Genomic DNA, 26,682 nt, shown 5'->3' on the forward strand with positions numbered 1-26,682 from the left:
CAAAAAAACAACGAACAAACCCCAAACAAACCACACTATTTTCACAATTTGTTAACTCTTGTGATTTTATGTCAGAAACATGTTGGCTTCCTTGATGTGCTGCATAGAGATGAACAATTTCAGAAAGCTTTGTCTCCTGTGTATAAAGGATCAAGCATACAAAGGGTGCGGCAGAAATATCAATTGCCCCCAAAACTGAATTAACTGTATCTCAAAACCTCATGGTAGACACTCTCTATTCTTAAAACTTCCAGATGATTGAAATCTCACTTCAGAAATTATTTCCAGTTACACTGCTGTTCCAGTGAGAATGTTCTTCCCAGTGTTTGACCTGATTTTCCATTGCAGATAACAATTATTCCAAGTCTGTAAACTAACACCACAAAAAACTTAGTTTTATTTTTTATATTATTTTTCTTTCCTGACATTCATTATGGTAATAATTCTAGCACATCCGAAGGCAATGTAAGTTTTGCTTTGCATTTCACAAGAGTCAGAACTTTACCCGCTGTTTTTTCATTCAAACCCATTTGCAATTTTTGATCCTTCTACCTTTCTGCAAATACCAAAATTATCTTCTCATCTCTTCATAAAACCTGTCCTTATTTTAATTTCTCTCCAGTTTTACCTACTGTACCACCCTTTCCTAACAAATCACGTACATCAGAACAGGCCAGTGTACTGGTTCCTACCTTCAGTCAGTTGCTCTGTTACGACTCCTGTCAATATCTCGAGCTTCACCCTCCTCTGTTTGGATGGCTTTTGTGCTGTTATTTTTTAGAATCGTAGAATCATTTAGGTTGAAAAAGACCTTTAAAATCATCGAGTCCAACTGTAAACCTAACACTGCCGAGTCCACCACTAAACCATGTCCTTAGGTGCCACATCTACACATAGCTCCAGGCATGGTGACTCAACCACTTCCCTGGGCAGCCTGTTCCAGTGCTTCACAACCCTTTTGGTGAAGAAATTTTTCCCAATATTCAATCTAAACCTCCCCTGGTACAAAAAAAGTTTTCCTCACCATAGGCAATCCATATCAGCACCACTTGTCCCTGTCTAAGACCAGGCAAAGGGCCAATTATAAATCACATTAGTGCCAGAAATACAGATAATAACATACTGATGAATAAAAGTTCAGCGCAGAGAAAGCTTAAGTTACAAGGCTTTTCCTGCAGGCATCCAGTTATTTTGAAAGTAGTTCAAATAACCTTGTAGCTACTATTCGCTGTGTGTCCTCCTAAGGGAATCCGCAGAGCATAGCTCATACTGATTTCACACCTCAGCTTTGTGTGAAACCTCCTCCTAGGGGTTCAGCTGTCTGTGATCCAAGGCCTAGTTGACGCAGCAGAACTGCGTAACCTTGGATGAAACTTCTAAGGAAACTGCCAGCTTGCAAGAAAGCTGTGTGACAATACTTAGACTTGAGCCATGATAGATGAGAATGGTAAATTTGAAGCTAGACATAAGATCCTTGAAACATAGGTTGTCAACAGTTCGAGGACTCAAGAAAAAAAACAAACAAAACACCCATTAAAAGCTATGAAAACCTATCACGGAAAAAAGAGTCAGAATATAGCGACTCAACAACACACTGAGAATCAGTCCATCCAAGAAGCAGCAGAAGCCAGCTTTCCCCAATACTGATGACTGCCAGGCCAGCAACGATGCCAGGATGGGTGAGGCCACAGCTGGAGTACTGTGTCCAGTCCTGGGCTCCTCAGTACAAGAACAACACGGACATACTGCAGAGAATCCCATCAAAGGGACACAAGGATGATAAAGGGACTGGAGCACCTTAGGTAAGAGGAAAGGCTGAGAGAGCTGGGACTGTTCAGTCAGGAGAAGAGAAGGCTCAGGGGGATATCTTATCAAGGTGTACAGATAACTGAAGGGAGGTTGCAGAGAGGATGGTGGCAGGTTCTTTCCAGTGGTGCCCAGTGACAGGACCAGAGACAACAGGCACACCAACTGAAACACAGGAGGTTCCCTCTGAACGTCAGGAGACACTTTTTCACTGTGAGGGTGAGCGAGCACTGGCACAGGTTGCCAAAGGAAGTTGTGAAGTCTCCCTTGTTGGAGAAATTCAAAAACCATCTGGGCACAGACCTGGGCAACTGGCTCTAGGTGGCCGTGCTTGAGCAAGGGGGCTGGACCAAATGACCTCCAGAGGTCCCTGCCAACATCAGCCATTCTGTGATTCTGTGAACCAGGACTTTTACCTGGAGGTGCTATGTCAATGCTTTGCCTGGTTGCTCACTAGTCCTAGTTATCTACCACACATCTCAGTGAATAAATAACTGGTTTAAAGTTACATCTATCTTGCTTTCATAGTTTCTTCGTGCACAGTGAAGGGTGAACAAAGTGACCAAGAGAGAGCATTACAGCTAATTGCATTAGCTTTTCCCCGTTGGAGGCAGTTTACAGGATTTCTGTCTAACAGGATCTATGCTGCTGTCCAAGTACACTGAATAGTTCTTAAAATTCTACTGTTATGAATGCACTGATGAAATAAGAAAGTCTTTGTTCATAGTAAGTCCCTAAGAACTAGACATTTTAGTTTTGTGTGCAAAAGCAGGAATACCGTCCCCCTTCCTAGTCAATAGAATAAATTTAATAACCTAAAGACGGCTACTCAAAAAAAATATCCTTGCAATCAATTTTATTTGATTTTGCAGTTATTCTTATTTTTTAAACTGTTTTGAGTTGATGGGGAAGTGTTACGTCAGCTTATTCAGGTCCATCTTGTGGTATCTCTTCCTTGGGTCCATAGTTGAACACAGTCCACCTATAAACAAGACTAATAAAATTCCACACACACAAAAAAAATATTTTCTTGTATGATCAGTCACTTTCATATTGTTTTTGGCACTTATAATAATTACAGAAGTGAGAAAATACTTAACTCAATACTAAGGGATAATCTTATAAAAATATTTGTTTAAACATTTTTCATGCCTTTTTGTGTATACTTTGTTCTAAATCAGCCATTCATTACAAATCCATGTTCAGAGAGATGAGGTTTTAGTCTCTTGTTTCTAATTATTAGCTGCATCTGACATTTCAAACTGCAGTTACAACCTGCAGATAACAAACATTCATTTTGCTTCATCTCCTAGCCCTTCCATAGAGAGAGATACAAAATATTCGAGCTTATGAAGAAAAAGCTACTTTCAAATCTAGTTTACCAGCTTCCCCTGCTCTGACTACTCTGTAGCCCTATGGCACAATTCTTTCTTCTGGAAGATAAGATTTTGATGGATATGAGAAGCAAGAACTGATACTGACATTTTCCTATAAGTTGCACTTGAGCTTTTAAGATATCAAATCAAAATTGACAGAAATATTTATTTGGAATCTCTATCAAAGTTAGCACAGCTGTTTATATCAGAAAGAGAAATCAAATTAAAATTAGTCAAGCAGCAGTTAATCTAGATGAAGTTTAGAGGAATTAAATTCTGAGAAAATTACATGTGTTTTAAAAGTTTCTGCTTCCTCTTTCTTTGCTTGTCTGTGGCCAAGTCCAGCATTTACTGTCAGCCCCAAAACAATGGCTGACTTATTATTTTATATATCTGCAAAATTACCAAAACCCAAGTTGTACCACAGCAAACCTCTTTCCATTTCTTCCACACAAGTTAAGCTGATTCTCATCCCAGACCACAACCATAAGCTTAAGACTGAAAGATTTTCTACAAATTCAAAATGAACATACCCAGGCAGTTTATAAACTGCCTGCAATCCCTCATATGGAACTGGACCCTACTTAAACCACTCTAACAGACAGGCTAGTCCAATCTTCTATTTCCCCTTCCCTTATTCCCCTTTACCTATACACTAACTCCATACAATTTTTTTTTTTTTTTTTTATTTCCTCATTTCTTTGATCACTATGCAAAGATAAGCCTATCTGGCCAAATGTCTGGCAAGATCTCAAAGTTATTTTCAATCTTTCTCAGTGAACCTTAACTATCCCATAACACTTTCACCATAAATTAGCAGCCAGGCAAAACCATCTGCTTTTATCTGTTACCAATACATGATGTACCAAGGCAACCTTTGCACCAAGAGTATACAAATGATGCGCAACTCCATCAACTCGCAAATGCAACAGTAACAGCAGCAGAAGCAAATAACATAAACCCAAACATGAAACAGCTGCCTACATTACTTAGCACACTGTTCACTGTGGATTATTCATTTGTCCACATTTCCAAGGATTTTATGAGCATTGGTATCAAAGTGCCAGTCACAGCCCTCACATAACTGTACAGATATTCTCTGACTGCAGATATTTTACAAGATTTTTTGTAATTCAGTAAGCCAGTTCTGCATGTATCAGAATATCCAGTCCTTATTGACAGAATCCTTCTAGGTAGCAACATTAACAATCCTATTCCTTCACATTATGCTGAGCCACAGTAACAAGCATTACTAAGGACAATGTTACCTGAAGGCTCTAGACAACACAATACAAGAGGAGAAACTCCCTTAAGTAAACAGATAATCAAAAAAGAGTGATAAATTAATTCCAAATACCATCGGTGTCCAAGCTGCACCCCACAGCCAAATGATTGGCTTTTGCCACCTATGAGAAGGGTGTCCTGCCCTCTCCAGATATACAGTGAGTGTCTGTCTTACTGCCTGATGCCTGACAATCCACCTAACGTTTAGTGAACAATTCACAGTGAACAATTCACCGGAGAAAATGACAGCAGGCAATAGATTAAGAAAGCATGGATTAACTACACAGGTGTCATGACAGACTTGTTCCACAGCTGACAATCATTTCCACTAGGAAAACTTTTCTTAGGGCACATCTGCTTTCCATTTGTCTGCCGTTCAACTATAGGGAATCTTATTCCGTACTACCCCAACTCTCCATAGCAGCCACTTACAGACTTTGCTGATCCATGAACGACACCCATTAGCAAATTAAATGCTGGAGGTACTTCCCTTGTGTCAATCACGCATCTACTGAAAATAAATGAGGAATCAAAGTCACATGGCGGGAATCACCACTCTAGCCACAAAGGTTGGCCTGGCCAAAGATCCTCTCAGCACTCCCTCCTGAGGTGCTTCTTGCACGCCCTTCAGTCAGTCTACCAGAGAAGCTGACAGCCGTTTTATTTCCACCTTTGGAGAGCCTGGACTGGAAGAGTAGGAAAGGTTAGTGGTAAGAAGATGTTGGTGGTGGCGAGGCAATGAGCTAAATTAGGAAACTGCTCCTGGCCAGACAAGCTCCTATACATAACCAGGCCCACAGTGAAAGGGCTTTACTGTTGAAGGACTTCTGCCAAAGCAGCATTTTCCTTGCCCACATCCAGCAGTTCATCCACCCGTGCAGAAAGCCCACTCTCCACGGGAACCAGACAGGGTGCTCAGACACCCTCCCCCCCAGGGCCCTGCAACATCAGGGTGTTTTGCACTGAGATGTGCAGCAAAATTCATCTGAACACAACTTCAAAGTGCATCACTTCGACTGCATTGGACTCCCACACGGATCATCGACTTTGAGCGGCCTCATGTCAGTTGAGTTTACCTTGCTCTTGTCAGTGAACTATGACCAACTGTCCTGGTTTTGGCTAGGATAGAGTTAATTTTCTTCCCAGAAGCTCGTACAGTGCTGTGTTATAGATTTAGTGTGAGAATAATGTTGATAACACACCGATGTTTTAGTTGTTGCTAAGTAGCGCTTATCCCAAGTTAAAAGATTTTTCAGTTCCCCGTGCTCTGACAGCAAGTAGGAGCACAAGAAGCTGGGAGGGAGCATGGCCAGGAGAGCTGACCCCAACTACCCAAAGAGATATTCCATACCATAGAACGTCATGCTCAGTGTATAAACTGGGGGGAGGTGGCCGGGAGGGGCGGATTGCTGCTCGGGCATCGCTCAGCAGGGGCTGAGCAATTGCACTATGCATCGCTTGGATTCCCTTGGGTTTCAATTCTTTCTCTTTGTTATATTCATTCTCATTATAATTATTATATTTTTACTATTATTGTTGGTATTATTTTAGTTATTAAACTGGTTTTAATCTCAACCCACGATTTTTACTTTTTTTTTTTTTTTTTTTTTTTCCCCCCCGTTGCCTGTCTAATTCTCCTCCCCGTCCCACCGGGAGGGGGGAGGAGTGAGCGAGCGGCTGCCTGGTGCTTAGCCAGGGGTTAAACCCCGACCGCAGCCTAACGCGGCCCCTCCCAGCGACCAGGAGAGCGCGCCGGCGGGAGACAGAGTTTACCGGAGAAAGGGATCGGGTAAATTTGGGTTTAGGGTCCCGGCCCCGGGCTCCCCATAGTTGGGGGGGGGGGGGGGGGGGGGAAGGAGTGGCCGTGCGCCCCCGCCGCCGCGCTCCGCCGCTCCTCGGGCGCCCCCTGGCGGCCCCGCCCCGCCGCCCGGTGGGGGGGGGGAGGTCGGGACCGGGACCGGGACCGCGCATCCCCCCCCTCGGTTGCCGTATTTAGCGCTAGTTCCGCTCGGCAAGGCGGTCCCGCAGGCTGCCGCTGAAATATTAATACCAGGCAAATCCCATCGTTTCTGCAGGTCGCCGGTGGAACCGGCAGGCTCAGGGCAGTTTCCTTGGACGCACTCTCTGTGCGGTCATTTTCTTAAGGAAATCAGTGGGAATTGGATTATTTACTGCATCAGTTTTCACCTGCTATTTGAGTATCAGACAGCAAGGGAAAATTCCTCTTAAATATCCCAGCAGAGCCTGAATTAAGCCACTTGCAATGTTACATTTCTATTTTTGTCTGATAGTACGTACGAACCCTCTCCTAATTCATTTTTGCAGTTCGGCTAGTCTCCAAACACCTGCACTGAAATACGAGTACTGTACTCAGCTGTAGCAGACTTTGTAGGTATAGTATTTCTGCACGCTCACAGCTGTGATTCAGCAAAGCACTCAAGCTTATTCACCAAAACACTTGGGGATGTGTTCGTTTTTAAGCATGCACATAGCTCCCCTTATCTCTGTGTAGCTTTTTCTAGGGCACAAATGCCACTTCAAACTTACCTTTCTTTGAGAATCAGGGCTGCTTAAGACATGCACACCACCTTGAAGAAAACGTTCCTAAACCAGAGCTAGAACACAGCTTCACAGCTGTGGGGTGTTTGCAGCACAAACGGGCAAGCAGAAGCAAATTAACACAACTTCTTTTTGATGATTTGCAGTAAGCACAGAAACTACAATTGGCAGATTAGTGGGAGACAACATGAGGGTCTTCAGTTATTCAAACCTGAGTTTTCATGGAATAAATGCCTCTCACTGCAAACAGCAAGCAACAGCGGCGCACGCAACTGAACCAGCAAAGGACACTTCAGTTCCAAGTGCAGACAAAAGCAGAGCTCCTCAGAGCAGCGTACCTTGTTACACTGAGGTTTTGCTGTCAGGCATCTTATAAAAAACTATTTAATCACTCTTTAAAATTGCATGTTGCAGTTTCTAAGAGTAAAAATGGACTTAGAGTCACAAATGCTTAAACCCCAAAGTTACCATTTTCACAGCAACCTCCACATAGCTCTATATAGGCATGTATTCTTCATCCTTAAGTTGGATCTTCCTGCTTGCTTAAAGTCACCTTTACGATGAAGTACACTACAGAAGATGATGTTAAATTTTAGTTTGGATATGTACGAGAAGTGTTGCTGAATAATGGTTACATCAGGAACCATAATGCTGACCGCTGGCTATCTCACATTTGAATTCCCCACACTAAAAATCCATTAACAGAGTGTTGTTTCTGTATGGAGTCTACCAGATGGTTTCAAAACATTAAAACAACAAACCTAGGAAAAGGGAAGCTACGACAGCATAATAAAGACATAGAAAGTCATATAATAAGAAAACACTTTTTAAACTTTGAACATTGCCAGCCAACCACTAGATGCAATACCTGGAAACATCTTTATTTTATAGCATAATTCAAACAGTCTATAGCAAACAAGGCAGACAATCCAGGTAGGACTGCCAGTCTAGACCCTCTTCCATCTGGCTTCAGCTTCTTCCTCTTTCAGACTTCCCGAGTGACTCGGCAAGGCACTTAGTCTCCCCGCATCCTTGTTACTTCCCTATCCCAGTCCCATGAAGACAAAGCAGCAATTGTGATACATCAGTGATAGCTGCCATCTAAGTGTCTCCTCTTAAACAGCACTGAACACATAACACCACAATGCGTACTCCATTAGCTTTTCTGCATACGGAGAGCTCCAAGCTTTGGCAAGCTGCTAAGATAGTTTTTCTGTCCATGGTACAAATATCCAATCTTATAAGTAGTAGTAGTTCACCATAATTCACTTCAGTATTTTAAACTAGGGTACATTTAAGCATCCTATTTTAGAGAAATCTCTCCCCAAAGACTAGGAGATGGACAGTTAGGCATGATAACCCAGCCACACACTGGCTACTGAGCTACACAAACTGATAATGCTCTCCACATGCATATTAAGAATCTCTTTTTGAATGTTATTAACAGCTTTCCTGAATACTTTTAACTTTAGGTGACACACAATTTGTTTTCTATCATCCTAGCCCAGGAAAGCTGTTCAGTACATGCCCGAGTTTTTCCATAGACCTATCCTTAAGGATATCAGGTATCCAAGCCTCTAGTATGGCCATGAGGTTAACCATACCAACACATCTATTGACAGACACTGAATTTACATGCATATATTTGTATTGCATTATGGTCTCCGTCAAGAAACAAACAGTACTGAAGTATCAAAACTAACAAACAGAGTATGGTCTACTTCAGAAATGCTACCTGTTCTTTTATAACCAGATCAAATTGTACCAAACATAGCAAATACACCTGCCCTGCTACAGATTATTTTAAGGCTATATGAAACTTTCCAGTAATGTGCATTTGAACTCCACAGACCACAATACTGTGCCTTTTCTTCAGTCAAAGTGCTAGATCGAACAGACTTTTGTCACCTGAAATTCCAAGGATCCAAGAACGAACTTGAGAAATGCCATACCAAAGGAGTTTTCTCATCAGAAAATAGTTACAGCACAAAGAAAAAGCATCAGGTTTTCTTTGTTCCACCCTCTAGTTCCGGTCCTACATTGCTGCTCTTCGAAGTGCAAGAGTTTCCATGTTATTTTACTTACTTTCATACCTTAATAAGCGAAAGTTAACAGCAACATTTGTGGTTGCAGCAACAGGAAAAGTTCCGCAAACAACTGACTAGAATCCATAACCTGCTGCCAGGTATTTTAGGAGCATAGAAAAAACCAGAACAGCAATAACTGAACAGTCAGCTCATGAGTGGAAATTGCAACCTGCAAGCTTTTCTGGGAGCAATGCTCTGTTTTCCGTAACATTTCTGCATAATCACCCCAGAAAGCGTGCTCTTTAGTGGAGAGACTATGATTGCATGCATGCCTGTACATCTCCTATTACAGCTGGGTCCCTGGTTCTTGACGAGGGCTTCTGAGGCTCAACTGCAACACAAGCAGTAAGGAATAAAACACATTCAGGGTGAAAACTGATGACTTTACCTGGCACTCCCATCAAAATGCATGGAGCATTTCTAAATTTCAATCACTACCTCCCAATGGGTGTCACCAATTTCTCTGTTTAATCAGTTTACTCTTCTTTAAGGCAGGTGAAGCAGTCCTCCCGGTCCCTTGGACATGCCAAGTAGAGAGGGCTGACTCCTTAAAGTGGAGCACCAAAACTAATTTAACTTGAAAGTACTTCAGCTGGATCAGTGAAAACAAGACCCAGGTGCAAAGTTACCTAACTGAGCCCATACTGCACATCTACAGCCAGTTGTGTAACAAAACCTCCAGATGATTTTCCAGGTCTTAATCAGGCAAAACTCCCTGCTGATTTCCATGAGGGAGCTCTAATCAATCAAAAGCTGCAAGAACTGGATCCGGCTTTCTCCTTTTTAATGAAAAGGTTTATTTTGAGCTACGAGAATATCAGATTGTATGAATCGAGCGAGCTCGTAACTCTCGCTTTGACGGCATAAGGAATTTGTCCTGCGTTTAAGCTACCGACCACAGAAATTAATCTCACGGACACCCTGCTTCTGGTATTATACTGAAAAAAAAAAAAAAAAAAAAATCCTAAAGTGCCGTAATTTCACACATAACAGACCTGTTCTCCGTCTGCGACCTCTGCACGGCAGCTAAAAGAAAGGACGGCACGGGCGGGGGGAGACGGACGGCTCTCGGTCGGGCACCGCACCGCCTTCGGGCACACGGGGAAGCCCCGCGGGCCCGCCCGGGTGCCTCCCCGAAGTTGCGCCGCTCCCCGCGGCGACCGGAGCGGAGCGGGGCCGGCTCCCACCCCCGCGGCGGTGCCCACGGCCACGGCGGAGCGGGGACCGGGCTGCGAGGCGCCCGCTCCACGTGCGCGCGGGGAGCCTCGCGCTGCAACCGCCGCTAACGGACGGGGCGGCCGAGCCGCGCGCGCCCGTCCCGCCGCCCGCTCCCCAACTTCCCCCCCCCCCCCACCCTCAGGTGCGCCGCCCGCCCCTACCTGCCGGCGGCGGCGGCGGCGGCGGCGGGGGGGAGCCCCCTGCGCCCGGTCCCGCTCAGCGGCTGGCGGGAGGGCAGGAGCGCTGTCCCTCCGGCGGGGCGAGCCCCATGTGAAGAGGAGCGAGGGAGCCCGGCGGCTCCACCGCCGCCGAGGGGAGGGGACGGAGGGAGGAGGAGGCGGGCGCTTCCCCCACCCCCCCCCCCCCCCCCCCTCCGCCGCCTCACGGAGCCGCCCCGGCCCCGCCGAGCCCGCGGCAGCGCCCCCTGGGGGCCGCGGCGGGGACGGAGCCTCGGCGGGGGGCTGCGGGAGTGGGGTGCCCCGGCTCCCCCCTCGCAACCGGGAACCCCCCCCCCCCCAAGTTCTGCGCCGGGGCAGGAGTTCCCGTTTGCTTGCGCGGCCGAGAAGCCGCGAGCAACGGGGTTACCGAAGTCCAACCGCTCTTCCCAGCGAGCCTGCCGGTTCAGGGCAGGAGTTTGGCTAAACCCGGGCTGTGACACCCGCGCGCCGGTGCGAAGGCATCAAGGGCCCGCAGGCTGGGCGAGCAGCAGCCCCGGCCTGCAAGAGCGAGCAGGTTAGTGTGGTCGCCGAGGGGCCGCTGCCCCTCCTGGCACCAGCCCCTGCGCCGATTCCGCAATGCCTCGCCCCGTGTCCCAACAGGGACAAGGGAGAGGATGGCCCCAGCTAAGCAGGAAAGGGGTCTTACACTTCAGACACAGCACAAGGACTTGGGATATCAGGATTCGCTGCTTGGCTTTGCCCACCCGTGGCAGCCGCTCAGTTCCTGGCCGGCTGTGGCCCTGCCGAAGCGTGCTCTTGTGAAAAAGTCTGGCTGGCTTCCCAGAAATCCTCAGATTACGCAGCGAATTGGATTTGCACTTGTCAGTTAGACACGTGCCTAAATGCTTGTGGGACACAGCATCCCTGTGCTCCCCAGATGTATAATCTGGGTATTTGCCCTCCCTACCTCACAAAACTCTGATGAAGATAAGTTGATAAAACTCTGATGAAGATAAATTCATAAACCTCCCCGAGGCACACTGATTTCACACTGATAGAGCTCCTGGAGCCTATGCACCGAGAGATAAATGCTGCAGTTACATCCCATCCTCTCCCAAATGAGCATAAAGTTATATACACAAAACATGCTGAAAAGATTTCTCCAGTGATGCATATTTTCCAGTAAAGGAAAGGAGCACAAAACAGAAACAAATCAGTCTTATGCTGTGAATCTGATGTCAGGTGTTTGCTGAGCTGGCAAATCCTGGACTACTGCTCCTCAGCACTCTGAAGTGCGAAACAGAAAGCAGGCAAACACATACATTTACTAACCCAAACCAGGAACACTCATCACAAGTCTTCCAAATTAAAAATAATAACAGCATCAACTACTTGCAGTGTAGCTGAAATCCTCTGCCAGAAGAGCCCGACCATCTAATTAGACTTTAACATCATACTGCTGCACATTAGAAATATACACTGTAAACCTGTTTTTTTCACAGTGCAATTAAAATGCAAATAAAAAGCAGCATTTTACTGCACGTTATGCAAAAACATTGCTGATCAGTAATTTGTTCACAGCATTAAAGCCAAACATCAGTCATTCTATTTATGCATTCACAGAAATAAACTTAATTTACTTCTATAGCACAGGGAGATTTACACAAAACTTACCTAAATATAATTTACTGTCATAAACGGTATGATTTCCCTTGTCTTTTTCATGTACTACTTCTCTTAGTATTTTTGTAAAAGCAAAGCTGTGACTCTTTTTTTTTTGCTTCCTTATGCACCTAGTGCATTATAGCCTAACCACAGAAGTAATCAAGTTCTCCCGAAAGCCAAGGTTTCCCTTAGCTTTACTTGGATCTCACAAATCTTTTAGCTTAGTAACAGCAGAACCATACTGCATTGAAACATATTGATGAAGCCTCCAGGGAAAATCTGTGTGTTAGCACAAAGGCAGATTGTGTTATCCCAGAATAACTGTTGGGCAAGGCTGCTTGGTTCCTGGACTCCGCGTGCTGTGTCACGCCTGGGAGCCGCGGCATCACGCTGGGTCTGCTTCCCGCTAGCGGGACGCTGCCTCTCGGCACGCCGGGGTGGTGGGTGTTTTCACCTCGGCTCTCGAGAAACCAGCAAGAAACCCAGGATGCCCCGCAGGAACGGGGGAGACCTCACAGGTCTGCGGTTTTGGCAAGATTTTCACAAAATGTATATTGTGGTCTAGCTGGTAGGCTGGAGCCTACCACTTGGGTAGCCTACGGTAGGGGACTGTGAGAGGAAGGAGCAGGATCCAACCTCCATCTGCACTCATCTGAGCCCCCATGAACACGAAGCATGAGATTTCTGTTCTCTATCTTACGCTCCAGCGCTCAAATCATACTTCCCATTCTGAGGCATCGGATACAGTAAGGGCCTTGAATGTCACCCTGTAGCTATGTGCACACGCAGCTACATGTCTTGATGTTTCCCCTGCCTGCTAATACTACCTGCTACTCTGCAGCTGGTATGGCTAAAGCACCCTTGATAGCGCATAAGGCTGCTGTAAATTAGGACGGGACTGCTGAAAGTACCTGCGTCCTCCTGTGGGTGGCATCAGAATATCTTCAGTAGACCAGGGCTTGCTTAGGAGAGAGGGATGATATTCCTGCTTGCCAACAGCCAGCATCAGTGCGAGCGCTGCTTTTGCCAAGAAGCTCACATAAACCAGTAGATCTTTAAATTAAATTAATTAAAGTGGTCAGAATTAGCATCACTCCATCAACCCTTTTAATTCTGACAAAGCAAGCTCTATCACACCTTGCGCCCACGCCCTGTGTGTGTTGCAGTTATCACAAGAGGAAGATGCAAGGGCATGACTGAACCTCTCAGCTTTTACAACTTCAGCAAAATCAGAACTTTATCACCACTGGGAGTAGTTTCTTATCTTTTCATGTAGGCCTCAGTGAGACGGTTACAAAATGATGAACACAAGTGAATCGCCACCAATCATCCAACAGGACAGAGAAATATAAGTACAAGCCAGGGTAAGAGAGGCTACAGATTGAAGATGTCCACCTGTAAACAGAGCAGGGTTTTTCTGTGGCTTTAAGCTGTCATCTTACAACTGTCATGCTTCTTTCTGGTAGCTGTATAAATCAGGAAAGACCTTGTCACTCTGAGCCCACACCAGTGCACATCCCCCAAACCAACATGCACTCTCTAACACTCAAGTGCTAACATCCAAAACTATATGGATGTAACTACTGAGCAAATTCCTGCCTTACCTGCAAAGTATTACATAGCCAATATTTCTTAAGGCTATGAGAGATGAGAATACAATCATTCTCATTGAGATGAGAAGCTCAATATTGTGCTAATTGTAGAATGCTTTTTTTCAGAATTTGAGTGCCTTGTACTGTTCAGTTGCCCATATGACTAAATTGCACAGCCTGAGACCATAACCACAGTAAAGCTTAATCAGCTTCCACCCAGCAACCACCACCAGTTGTAAACAGGCAAAACATGACCTTCAAAATTACATCAGGAAAAGTGTTTCTTTTTTTTTTTTTTTTTTTCCCCCTCTGCTTTAAAAGCATTTTGACTGATATAAGTTGGTGTTTGTTGGCTTTGCAAGCACTGGTTTCCTCACCTAACATTTATACCTGACTTTTCTACCAGACTTGTATCAGATTTTGCTTAGGAACTTCATTGACACTGTTGCCTGCAAAAGGCCAGATTAATTGCATTGGAGACCAAATAATTGATTCCCACAATGACTAGTGAGATGGGATGCCTTTGTTTTAAAGCTTAGATGTGTGAAAGAAGGCTGAGGTTCAGATCATCTGCCTTACAAAAACTGGGTTCTTTCAGTGTGTTTCCAGGATCAGAAATTACATATGCCACCCTAAAACTCATCTCTGATCTATGATGATATAGGATCAATTCCAGTTTTCCATTTCCTCCCATGAATTTATTCTTAACAAAGTTATTACCCCCAAAAAAGCAAGATTTGTTCTCCTGAGATTTAGAAATATGAATCTGTGTGTACAATAGTCATCGTGAGTAGGTGGCACAGAGACCGGGTGTTTTTTTCTTGTCAGCAGTGATGCTATTCTTAGTTTTGTATATGGTCCTTATGTGTGTCATAGATAGGCACAATAGATACACATTGGCAGCTTTGATAGTATTTAGAGAGGATCTGATCTCTCAGTCCAGGAAATTATCCTAAAACTCTAATCATGTTGGCAGGAGAATTTTAACCAATTCCTAAGAGCTTCTGCCAGCACATCATTGCCTTTAGAGGACTCAGAGCTACTAAACATATTAGAGAAAATGAAAATGACATTGGAATTGTATAAAAAAAAAAAAACAAAAAAAAACAAAAACAAACAAAAAAACAACAAACAACCCCCCAAAAAAACAAACAAAAAAACAAAACAAAACAAAAAAAAAAACAAACAACAAAAAAAAAACACAACAAGGAAACGAACGACCTGGGCTAGAGCTATAGCTTTGGATCCCAATGGTTTTACAAATCAACCAAACTTGTGATGTGTGGCAATATCTGAACCTTTACACTGGACTATCTTGGCTTCAATTCTTAATCACTCTGGGGTCCCTTAGCACAGCTTTATGGCAACAAATAGCCATAAAGCCGACACCAGTGCTGCCAGTAGAATGTGGTACTGAATAACGTGACAGAGGAGAAGGTACACATTAGCCTGAAGGGATGTACTGTGCTTTCCAGAAAAGCTTCTTTGGTCCTGCTAAGCAATAACATGTTTTGCTGCCTGCCACTGCTGCGTCACAGTCGCTCATGCCATGGCATGACTGTAAGGAGCTTGAGTGGTATCCAGCAGCTCCCAGGAGACAAGAGTTATCCCCAGCAAGACAATCACAAGCAAGAACTGATGCAGAAAAAGATGCCACTGACTTGTCAAGATTGTACTATCTTCAGTGCCACCTGCTGAACTATCTGACATCTCTGGAAAGTGACACCAAGTGAAAGAATGGAAAAAAGACAAAGATATCCTTGTTTCTCTAAGAAAGATTCCTGTCTTGAAGAGAGTTATTAAAAAAGAAAGATAATCAAAGCAAGTGATAAGGGTTGAAGATTCTGAGGTACAGAAAATTGCTTCAGTTTTGCCTGTCCAGCTTGCTAAGGAGTCCCCAAGCCATTTTGCCATGGGTGGTACTGTTACCCTTCTCCAGTGTATGCAACCCTATTGTGCAATCTCACAAAGCCAGCCCTGCTTAGTGACATCAAGTCAATCAACAGAGAAAACTGTGAAAATAATCCTACCTCTGAATAAAAACATTTGTCACTGCCCAAAACTTTGCAAAGGAAAATTGAATCCTCCCTCATGCTGCCAGAAGAGTCTCGGGGAATTTCTTGTGGTTGCAGTGACAGTGGTCACCAGTGATGCCAGAGGATATCTCCCATCTTGTAGCAATGCAATTCAGCTTCACCTGTAAGTGGACTGAAATGTAGAGCGTATGGCAACTGTGCATCCACCTGTGGAATTTAAGTCTTTAGTTCTACTGGTTTCAGTACTTGTTTGTGTGGTTCTGGCCTGAAGGCTGGTTTATTGATGAACAACCATGTAGCTCAGCAGCGATCAAACAGCCAACGAAGCACTTTGCACAACTTGCAGAACCTGTGGCCACATTTAGACTTAGTACTGCCTAAACCACGGGTTCATTACAGAAGGGGGCCTGTAGCTTCCTGTAGGCTCTGTAACCATATTCAAAATGCATTCAGCTACAGCTATTCATGCTAACTCGATATCACAGGGTTACATTTCACAATGCTAAGGTCAGTGCCCTACTGCAAGTCTCATTAATACCACACTCTACATATTTCATGAGTCTTCGTGTTGTCAGACAAGCAGTTAGCACTCTGCCACTACAGTATCACTATTGTGGCTCCGTTGACCCCGTATGGATCTTCAAGTCCAGTACAAGCAGCCAATATGGCCTTTCACTGGCCAATGGACTGGTGATGCAAGACCTACTCAACACGTAGGATGCTGTCATGGCATCTGGCAGCACTGCGAACAGGCGTTGGTCAGGATGTCATAATTATGCTGCTTTCCCATATGGTGGCAAGGGATGGGGGACTTAAGATCACAGTGCATGGAAGGAAGCTGTTTGCAACCTTTCTTGCTATATCTGAATTCAATGTGGGTGAATTTAAAAGACAGTTAAAAATGTAAACTAGCTACATGAAGATCATGGAAAAGTGAAGACGGGTCACAGCATCTAGACAGAGAGAGATTGTTTTAATTGGCATTGCATTACTGAATAAAGTTTTCCTGATAGCAATGGTGGAACTGGGAGAAATTACAGTCGGTCTCATCTAATATACTTTGATGATAATTTGGCAAGGGTATGCTAATATAGCAATACTTTTTCTCTTACCAGCCTGTTTTGTGTTTTGGCAGCCCATAATGTTTTTTCTGTGCCCCCTCCACTGACCTCAGAGCAAAGTAGAGAATGAGAAAAAGTCACAGCCTATACCAAGCTGAGAATAATTGGTCCATCGTAGCCTTTTTTACTGAATGAAACATGACATTTCATCTAGAAATAAAAATTCAGTTTAACTGCGTTTTGTTCATCCCTGAATTAAGAAAGGGGAAAGATTACTCTCCATGCAACACTTTGGCCATGCTGTCACCAAAATGTGCTAGGTCATTTGCCATTCTGGCTGCTTCTTGACAGATCTTTAGCTACTGCTAGCATGTGCATTTCTATCACTCTGTCAAATAGCAATTGATTATGCCAAGCTCATGCTATTTGCCTTGGAACAGAGAACTCTAAAGCTTGTTTAACAGTAAGAGCCTGTCGCTTTCGCTCAACAATTGGTTGAGAGAGAGAAAAATCATCTTTTGTTAGAAATAATGGTTTGCTTAAAAACACCCAGCTCCTTTTGTGCTCAAGTTTCACACACAGCAGGAGACTATCTCAGTGTTTCAGTAATAAAAAGTCTCTACCGGCAGGGTCAGAGGTGTTTCTTTACAAGGTACCATGGCTCCCGGCAACACTTACGGCCCTGATATCACAGAAGATATATAATATCTCATATTCCATGTATCCTATAGATGGGGATTTTTATTGTTTTTACGAGGATATGAATAATGAGGTACTGTACCAAATGGGAATTTACCAATAAAAATACATTCAGAGCCCTTAAATATCTTGTTACCTTCACCATTTAAAGATACCATTAAGTCTGTTCTCTATAATAAGGTAGTACTCTATGAAGGTAAAATCAGTTTTTCACCATCACAACAGAAAACTCCTCTTACACATATCCTCTAAGCAAGAAACAGAGGAAAAGCATAAGTTCAGTATTTTCTGATGCAAAACTAAGACTCTTAATTGCTTTGCATAGTGTTTAATAGAAAAAGGGGACACCTTAATATAGCTGATGAATTCCAATTCTATTGATAAGATTCTTCAGTATCTCACTGCAGAAAAATGCTAACTTGTCTGACTTGTTCCTACATTACCTTATTATTTTTGATTTTAAACATAAGAAGCAGCTCTCCTAGGCCAAAATTATCTCTGTTACATCTCTCTTGTAGTCATGCTATTAAGCTATGCCTTCTTTTTAACAATAATGATTATGGAAACAGCTGCTCCCATCTTCTCATCCTTTGCCGTGGAAAGCCATTTGTGATGTTCAGGGCAAACAAAAAGAGGCCATGAAGGTGGTACTCTGAGCAGGAGAAGGGTTGGCTTCTCTACTGGAGAAGAAGGAAGAACATCCTTGTGTATTTCCTCTCTTTCATGGGCAAAGCTAGAAAGCCTTTGAGATTCCCTGCAAAGCAGCTGGGCATGAGTGTGAAGAACATAATTTTATCAACAACACTTGCAAATCAATTAAAGAATAGAACTAAATTCACCTATCTCTGGTTGTGAGCATTCACAGACTAGTCACAATGACATCTGCCTTCCTGCTTCTTTCAGTAGTTGACCCAGAAGCAGCCACAGCCTGGTTTTCATCCCTGTATTGTGCAGTGGTGCCAAAACATTCACCTGCAATGTTATTATTACACATGGGTTCTTCTGCTCTTCGCCCCCAACTCTTCAGACTGCTGATGACCTGGAACAGGTAAGAGAATGCAGATTTCCAGTGAAGGAGTTGTCAAACAGACAGCTTCAGGAGCTCATAGATAAATACAGTAACCGGAACTATAAGAGAAATTCAAGGCTCATGAAAAATGGATTTTCTCTCTTCTCTTAAAACATCAGATTTAGTTCTGCTAAACTTGAAGTTCTGTTTTTATTCTTGCAGAAGCTGTTCTGGACACCAGCTCCACTTGTGCAAAACACGAATAGGTGAGATTAACTGCTGAATACTAGTATTACAAGTAGCAGCCAGGGATCCCAGCTGAAACTGGAAAGCCTCTGTATTGGAGCTTTACAGGAATAAAATAAGCAACTAGTCCCTGTCCCAAAGCAGATGAATAAAGAAGGTGAACATGAGAGGACAAAGAGTGGCACAGATGTAATAAGTGATTTATTAAAGGGGTTTGTTAATGAACCAGTGTCAGAGCCAACACAGGATCCATAGCTTCCAATCACCCCTTCCCAGTACAGCACCCGGCGTGCTAAACTCCCATGAACAACCAAACAGTCCCAACTCACCTACAGGTGTTGAGCATAGAGAAGTACTTACTATTAAGCAGCTGCTCCTTATTCAGGAAAAGGATAAGCTTTACAGTTGGAAATGTACAACTCTCCCAGTGAATATTTCAGATAATGAGAACAGTCTAGCTTGGGATGATCCCCAGATTTTTAGAAGAGAAGCACAAATTACCACCAAAATGCATGTGTACACAATGTATTTCTCACGTTTGGTTAGGGAGAGCTAGAGCAAGGACAGGGTGAGGAGGTTGTCAGAGGCAGATGCCTGAGCCATTCTGCCAGCTGTTGTGGCTAGTGCCAAGAGAAAGACTTACACAGTGGTAGGGGTGGAAGAGGCCTTCGGGGTGATGAAAATATACACTAAAATCACATTACACAAAAGGATGCAGGAAATATGTTCTTTGCAATTATTTTAACTAGTAACATGCAAAGCATGATGCCGGCCATATTCTCTCTTGTTGTTTCTGCTCTCCTAGCAACAGACGTGTTTTAAACAGGTGTGAGAGATGGAAATTCAAACAGAAAATAAAAATATGCTGAATGAAACCAGAATAAGGTGACCCTTACAGGGAGATTCTTGCCCTGTCAGATTACAAGGGTCTTCTGCAGAATTTAATGGAGATCAGCTACAACAAACCACATGACAAAACAAAGGGCTTGGAAAAAAACCACCCACTATATAACTACACTTTTCAGAACCTATGACTATTTAAAAATCTAGTTGTTTAGAAGAAATGCAGCTTTACATGCAGCACAGAAAATCCCAATCCTTATCTGACAAGATTAGGAAGAAATTTTGCCTATGCAGACGTTATTCTACATTAATCACCTGCCTGCTGAGGCAATGTCACCATTCGTAAGGATAAGATGTCAGAACAAGATGAAGCACTGGTCTGATTCAGCATGAAAGTTTTTACACACTGCTGCTTAAGGTTTTCCCCAAAGTGCTGACTTTTATCCTACCTTAGTTCATACACAAGTATTAAAAAAAAAAAAAAAAAAAAAAAAAGAAAAGAAAAATAGAAAGAAAGACTGTCATCCTCCTTCCTTTAGACCGCTCTGTGTGCATGTGTTTTTTCAGCCTGTAACAAGGCTTCTGAAAATGGGGTCTGTGATGTTTCATTGTTTCAGTCGTTTTGTGTCATAAATAAAAGGATTGAGGAATCCTTAGATTTCCTACAGGATGGATTTCCTTTGTACTGTGGCTAACACTGCTGCGCTGATATTTTTCTGCATAGTTGCTGAAGATGGAGGCTGAAGGTAACGAGAAGAACTTCAAGGGCACTGTGACTTATACCTTAGTAAGGGTTAGCTCCTGGTGTGCCCCTTTTCAACTACTTTTTTTCTTTTTTTTTTTTTTTTTTTTTGCAAGTTAACAAAATATTTCCTAGTGTCTGCCCTGATGCACCTGGTTACCTGTGAAGAAGACATTCAGCCATCTGATAGAAGCATTTTTTTATAGCACCCTGCTTAAGTCAAAAATGTTACCTGAGGTTCTAATTCATGACCAAAGGGAAAGGGTGCATGTGCACATCCATGCCTCAGAGCAGTTCTAATGCTCCATGCAGGAAGCCTATAGAAAGAACATAAACTCATTGGTTTATGCTCTCTAGGCTCCTTTTTTATCTTTTCTGTACATGTCCTGCCTCTTTTCATGAATCTTACTCTGGCACTTCCCCTGGGGTTCCATTTTTTTATCTTCTGTCTCTTTCCTCACCTCCCCATCTACGGACTCTTCTTTCACTAACCTTAGATATGGGTTTATTTTCCTTTCCAAACAATATTCAGGACTATCAACATTATCGTTAATGACATATTTTATCATTTTATTAACAATCTTTCATTACACATCTGCTGTACTGCTGAAGTCAATTAGGAAAATAATTACCTTCCTGTGCAAACTGGCTTAACTCCAGAAAAAGGTGTTCCCCAGAAAGGTTTCTCACTAAAATGCAGCTTAGAGCATACAGTAGCCCGAATGCTATTGATTCTCTTTGCTGAGTCCTACCTAGCCAAAGTGTTTACATCCCATAGCAAATCCATCAGTGATGAATCAGCAGGTTCAGCAGCTCCTGTCAAAAGATTTGCACTTGCTTACCGGAGGGGAGCCTACATCATCTGTCATTCACAGACTCCCCTCAAGGGTCATCATTAGCTAAGAAGCAGCCTGTTATTTCTTATATGCCGTACTCTAGCCACATGCAAATCAGCTGCTGAAGTCTTTCTGGGTCCCTGGAAGTCATCCACATTAACAGCCAGGCCCTGAGGGCAACACCAGCCCTGCCCGTCTCTGCCCAGCCTGGCTGGGGCTCTGCTCACCCTGCCCACTGCCCAGGCCCCCCAGGACCGTCAGCCCCTGCCCCAGTAATGATGCAGCAGCACCAGTCCCCAGCACCCCACAGCCCTGCTCTGCCCGGCCGTGGGCCCCGATGAGTTTGGCCGTGGACCCCACTGAATTGGGCCCACGTCCCACCCCGTCCCTGTCCCCAGGGAGGTGCCTGATGCCCAGGGCTGGGGCTGCCTCGCTCCTCGCTGAGATGGTGGGACAGGCCCTGGCTGCTGAGGTCTTGCCCTGCTGTTCTGGGAAGTTCCCTTGGGTCCTTGTCCCTGAGGGAGTAGCTGGCCCTTGCAGCACCCTAGTAGTAACCGCTATAAAATCTGTACATGTTAGACCCATTGGAAGAGTTGGTATCACTGATACTGATGGGCTAAACAAAAAATCCCATTTCTGAGTACAGAGAACAAGAGATTCTCCTCCCAGAGAGGAGCTAGTAAGCCAAGTATTTGCCCCAGAAACAAAATACAGATCACCCAGAAGAAATAAAGGGGACCAGTTGTATAGGATAACAGCAGCACGGAGGTATTGCAGACATCATCTCTTCTGCCTCAATATGGTCCAGTTTTTATTCTTGACTGTATCCAGTGGGCCTCCCTCCCAGCCCCTGTCCACACTTCCCAGCTGCAAGGGCAACAGGACCTGCCACATGGAGGTCTCTCAGAGCCCCATCAAGTCACACAGAATCAGATGAGCCACAACACAGTGTCTGTACAATTGCAAATATTCAAATATCGTTAGTTACATCTGTTCCACAGCCCAGACCACTGTCCGTCTTGATTCATCCATGGCTTTGCCCATCAGCTGGACCATGCCCTCTGTCCATGAGAGGAGAAGAGCACATCCACCACACCAACCACCTCTCTGATATAGCCCCCACCTCAGCCAACCATCTCCAACCCTGGTGTCACGGTCCCTCAGGACTCCAGATTTACCAACAACCAACACAAGCTGTTTACACAGGAGATCCTAGGCCCTGCTCACGGCTGCATGAAACAGAGGGCAGCATGCTGCTACCTTGGCTGGAGCTCTCCTCACAAGGCCATCCATCTTTTGCTTTCTTTTCCATGACTCTTCCCGAGAGTGGAGATGAAGGGTCTTTCACCTCCACTGTGCAGCCCATCAGTCACTTTCCCAGATGTGCTTTTTGAGCTCCTTTCCAGACCCATGCCTGCTGCTCTGCTAACATTTTCTGACAGTGTTACACAGCATATTGTGAAAGGTGAGCCTTCCATCTGCCTCGCAGGGCCACCTCCACAGCTTTCCACTGAAGCGGGCTTTCCTCTCTGTACAGCCCCCCTGTGCTTGGAGAGCCCACATCAATTAGGATGGCAGCAAGCAGGTACTTATCACCTCTGAATCAAACACTTTTCGCTGTTGCTTTCAAGTTTTATTAATGTTTATTAATTCCTGTTGATATCTTGCCAAATGCATTTTTTGGAAAATAGCAAAATAATTAAAAGTTATCCACACTCTTTTTTGTTTTTCTCTTCCCCCTCCACCCACCCACCCACCCACCCACCCCCCCCCCCATGCTTCACAAATTGATTATTAAGGTAAAGATTAGTTCACTATCCACAAACAGTTCATAACCCAAATACACTGCCACCTGCACACATCTATTTTCAATAGCTTATTGACATATTCTGCCTTGTAAAGTCCTTCACTTCTGAAGCATGATAACAAAAAATTGCTGTGGAAACCTGAGGTCAGAGGATGACTAACCTTTACCTCCAGCACTCAGAAAGGTAACAAGTCTGCATTGTATTTTATTTACCAGCTACAGCATAGCAAGAGAAGTGTTTACTCCTTCCAGTCTGGAGTTGCCACTATAACAGTAACAGCAGCAGCACTCAGACAACTCTTTCCATTTCTAAAGCACTTTGCATCCATTAACACTTTGAGCCCCACAATTTGTCAAACAAGGGTAACAAAAGAAAGAAAACTGAAGCAATTTGCCATTGAGAAATCACTCAAGCCACAATTATCTTTCAGGAGCTCAAAATGTGTCCACATTTGTGTCCCCACAGGCTGCCAGTTCCTCAGATTATACTGCATTTATTGTCTTTTCTCCTCCCCCATATTGATAACCCTCTCGCTTACAATCAGAAAAGATATTTAGGTTCTAACAAGGCACCTGGAAAAAAAACTCCTCAAGAAGGAAATATGCAGCCAAGCACTAAGGTAGGAAAAACTACAACTGATTATAAAGGACAAAGCCAAGACTCTGCTCCATAGTCTTTACTTGCAAACTGGACAGGTGCCTACCACTCTGCCATACAAACGTTTTAAACATGCACTCTGCAGATGGGGCCTGGAATATAGATCCCAAGTTGACTTGAAATATCATTGCTTTTATATTTCTGTTTGACCACTAACCAAAACTATTTACCGATTTGTAAAAACACAGACCTGAGTGTAGAAAAGACTTCCCAATCTCACTGCTACAGAAATCTAAATAGGAAAGCCTGGCGACTATATTTTAACCCTTAAAGATGTTATAAGAGGACTCAGTGTATAGCTCATAGGCAAGTTTCTGGTGAAGAAGATAACAAGACACCCACCTCCTCACATGACATCAGAGAATGACCTGCTGGTTCTTGCTGTCTGAACTTACCCACTGATAGCTTCGTCCCCACAGATCTGTCCTGGTTAAAGTGGAGCGCACCTCATGGCACATTCTTATTCTACCAGGGCATGCCTAAGTGGTGAAAGTGAGTGGCAGAGGAATAGTTACCTTGGGATAATTAACTCTGTGTACAATACACTCAGAGTGAATACAACACTTTTCCAAACCATTTTGTCTCTTCTTCTAAAGAGAAATATGTATTCTGAAATACTGTAGCTTTTAATCTGTGGCAGAAGGTTCTCATAGAGAAGTATTTCGGTACTACTATAAAGGAATAGTTTATGCCAGTTCTTCTAGGTAAGTCTTAAGTCTCCTGTAAATTCATCACAGAGACAGAGTTCTGCAAACAGAAAGTAAACTTAGGATACAGTCAGTGAGTGGAACACCTTTCACATCACCTCTTTGGCACAAAAGCAACACTTTTTGAAGCTGTCCCAAGAACACATCTAGAGACATGAAACAGTAGTAGAGCGTGCCCAGGTTATGCTGTTTTGTAGTTCACTATTAAGCCTTTATGTGCTGACAGGGAAACTCCACTGCATGCTCTGTATAATAACAGGAAACAAGTGCAGATTCTGAGGCTCCGGGGGAAAGGTTCTCTTTCAAGAGACAGAGAGGGGGACAAAGAAGCAAAGAGAAAATGTTTTCTCTCAAACTGGCAGTGCTGTCCTTAATACTACAACAATGCAAAGTTCCAGTTACTCTAGAGATTCATTTTTTTTGCAATAGTGAGTTCCTTTTCTCATCCATTCTCTAAGAAAAATGGATTACTTGTTTCATTAGTAAAGAAAATCAACGAGTTTTAGTCAAGTTATTTAGTACATTAGTTTTAATTCATCTAACATCATCCAGATCAGGAAACTCTGACAATATTCACTGGCACGACAACAACACAGATGCATCCTGTGTGATTATTACCATTCAAGGATGTAGCTAGCTAATTTGTATGGCTTTTCTATACTTTGTAACGCATATGAAGTAAATACTATTTATTTCAGATCCATAGACTTAGAAATTCCACAAGTGAGAAAAAAAGCAACAACCTCTTGTCATTACTTGAAACCAAAGCTATTATGTATGAAGATTTGTTTATTTATTTTTACTTCAATGAACTTTTGTGTTCCAAAGGTTTCAGAGACGCATAGGGACATAAGTCATTGGGAAAGTTAACTGAGGCAATGTAGAGGGACCGTCTTTTATTCAAGGTCTCACAGCAAGTCAAAAACATCACCAATAACATAAAACTTTTCCAATTGACAACCCAGGACCTACCTGGGTTTTGGAGACTATAGTGTCTTCAAAAGAGATATTTATTGTTACAAGCCCTGAAAAAACCCTACCATTCCATACTACGTAATTACAAGATGACTAGAGATCACTCTGCATGTTATTTGTCTGCTGGTAAACATGATGTTGGCAAGAGATTTTTTTTTTTAACAGAGGAAAACCTACAGAATATTCAGATAAAATTACAGTCTCAAATCAAGTATTATTTTAGGATAGCATTAAGGGAGTTTAAAAGCTTGAAAGAATGAAAGCTCTGTATTTCTTACTCCATGACACATTTTAATAATGTGTTTCAATCTTCTGAGCAATGCAGATCAGATGGACATCCTCAAAAGACCCCTGATGTCAGATCCTTGCTGGGAGGTATTCTAAGGATCCCTGGAACTGATGGTCAAACTGCGTTCAGAGCTCACAGGGATGTGTCCCTGACCTGTAAGGCATATTGGACTGCAGGTAACCTCTTGTCACCAACCTCTCAGAGCAAAAATTACGGTGACCACTTGCAAAGTAAGGATGTGCAGAAAATGAATGCAGTAAATTTAAGAGGAGGAGTTTTCAAAAGGAAGCATTTTGACTTGCACAAAAATGTTTAAATTGATCCCATTCAAGGGCTAAAGTGCACTTTGGGTCTTCTAGTTGAGAAAAAGGTAATAATTGAGGTGCTACCCCCAATAACAGTACAGTGAACTGCAGACATTCTTGTACTGTCAAATGATAGTTGAGATGGAAAGAATATTAGTGTAGGTGATAGAAAGGTGCAGCACATTTTCATACTTCACAGCTCGATCAACTACTCTGAAGAATGAATAGAGTAAGGAACAGCAATACTCAATTCCCTACCTCCATCCTGCCAGCTGAAATATCTATGGAGGCTGCACTTCCTACTAGCTCCAAAATCCAGACAAGTTTGAGAAGCTCAAAAGCCGCCACAATCTCAAAATTTATCTCAGTACAAATGCTAAATTACTATCCTGGAGTAGAGCAAGTCAGGATGATGCTGGGGTACAGAATTATATCCCATGATTTGTATGGTTGTCCTTCCCCTTCAGCACTGATTTTTGCTCAGTGTTATGGTCTGATAGTGGGACATTAATGGAAGTTTTGAGCTTATATAATAACTGGGAAATATCCTCTAGCGGATGAAGTGAGTACGTAGTGTATTGATTCACTTAATTTCTCTGTGGGCATTTCCCAAACCTCTATCCTCAGAAGATCTAAGCAGTCTAATGTATCTTTCTATTCTATTGATCAAAATGGCTAAAAATGCTTACCAACTTCATTATAAGTTTCTGCTAATGAGGAGCTG

At 43.5% G+C, this 26,682-nt stretch overlaps 1 protein-coding gene across 2 annotated transcripts in view; it reads right to left on the reverse strand.

The window, feature by feature from the left end:
• The window catches only part of CPNE4 (copine 4), a 243,764-nt gene extending 233,122 nt beyond the window's left edge, over positions 1-10,642 (reverse strand). Inside the window, exon 1 of one of the 2 annotated variants that reach the window (XM_032991217.2) lies at positions 10,492-10,642. The gene's annotated coding sequence lies outside the window, so the exon portion shown is untranslated. Of the gene's footprint in view, positions 1-10,107; positions 10,242-10,491 lie in introns of those variants that run through there. The other variant, XM_032991218.2, reaches the window with a different exon arrangement.
• Positions 10,643-26,682: the final 16,040 nt, after the last annotated feature.

The sequence above is a fragment of the Tyto alba genome, unplaced genomic scaffold (assembly GCF_018691265.1).
Source record: "Tyto alba isolate M040663 unplaced genomic scaffold, T.alba_DEE_v4.0 Super-Scaffold_46, whole genome shotgun sequence".
Lineage (NCBI taxonomy): Eukaryota > Metazoa > Chordata > Aves > Strigiformes > Tytonidae > Tyto > Tyto alba.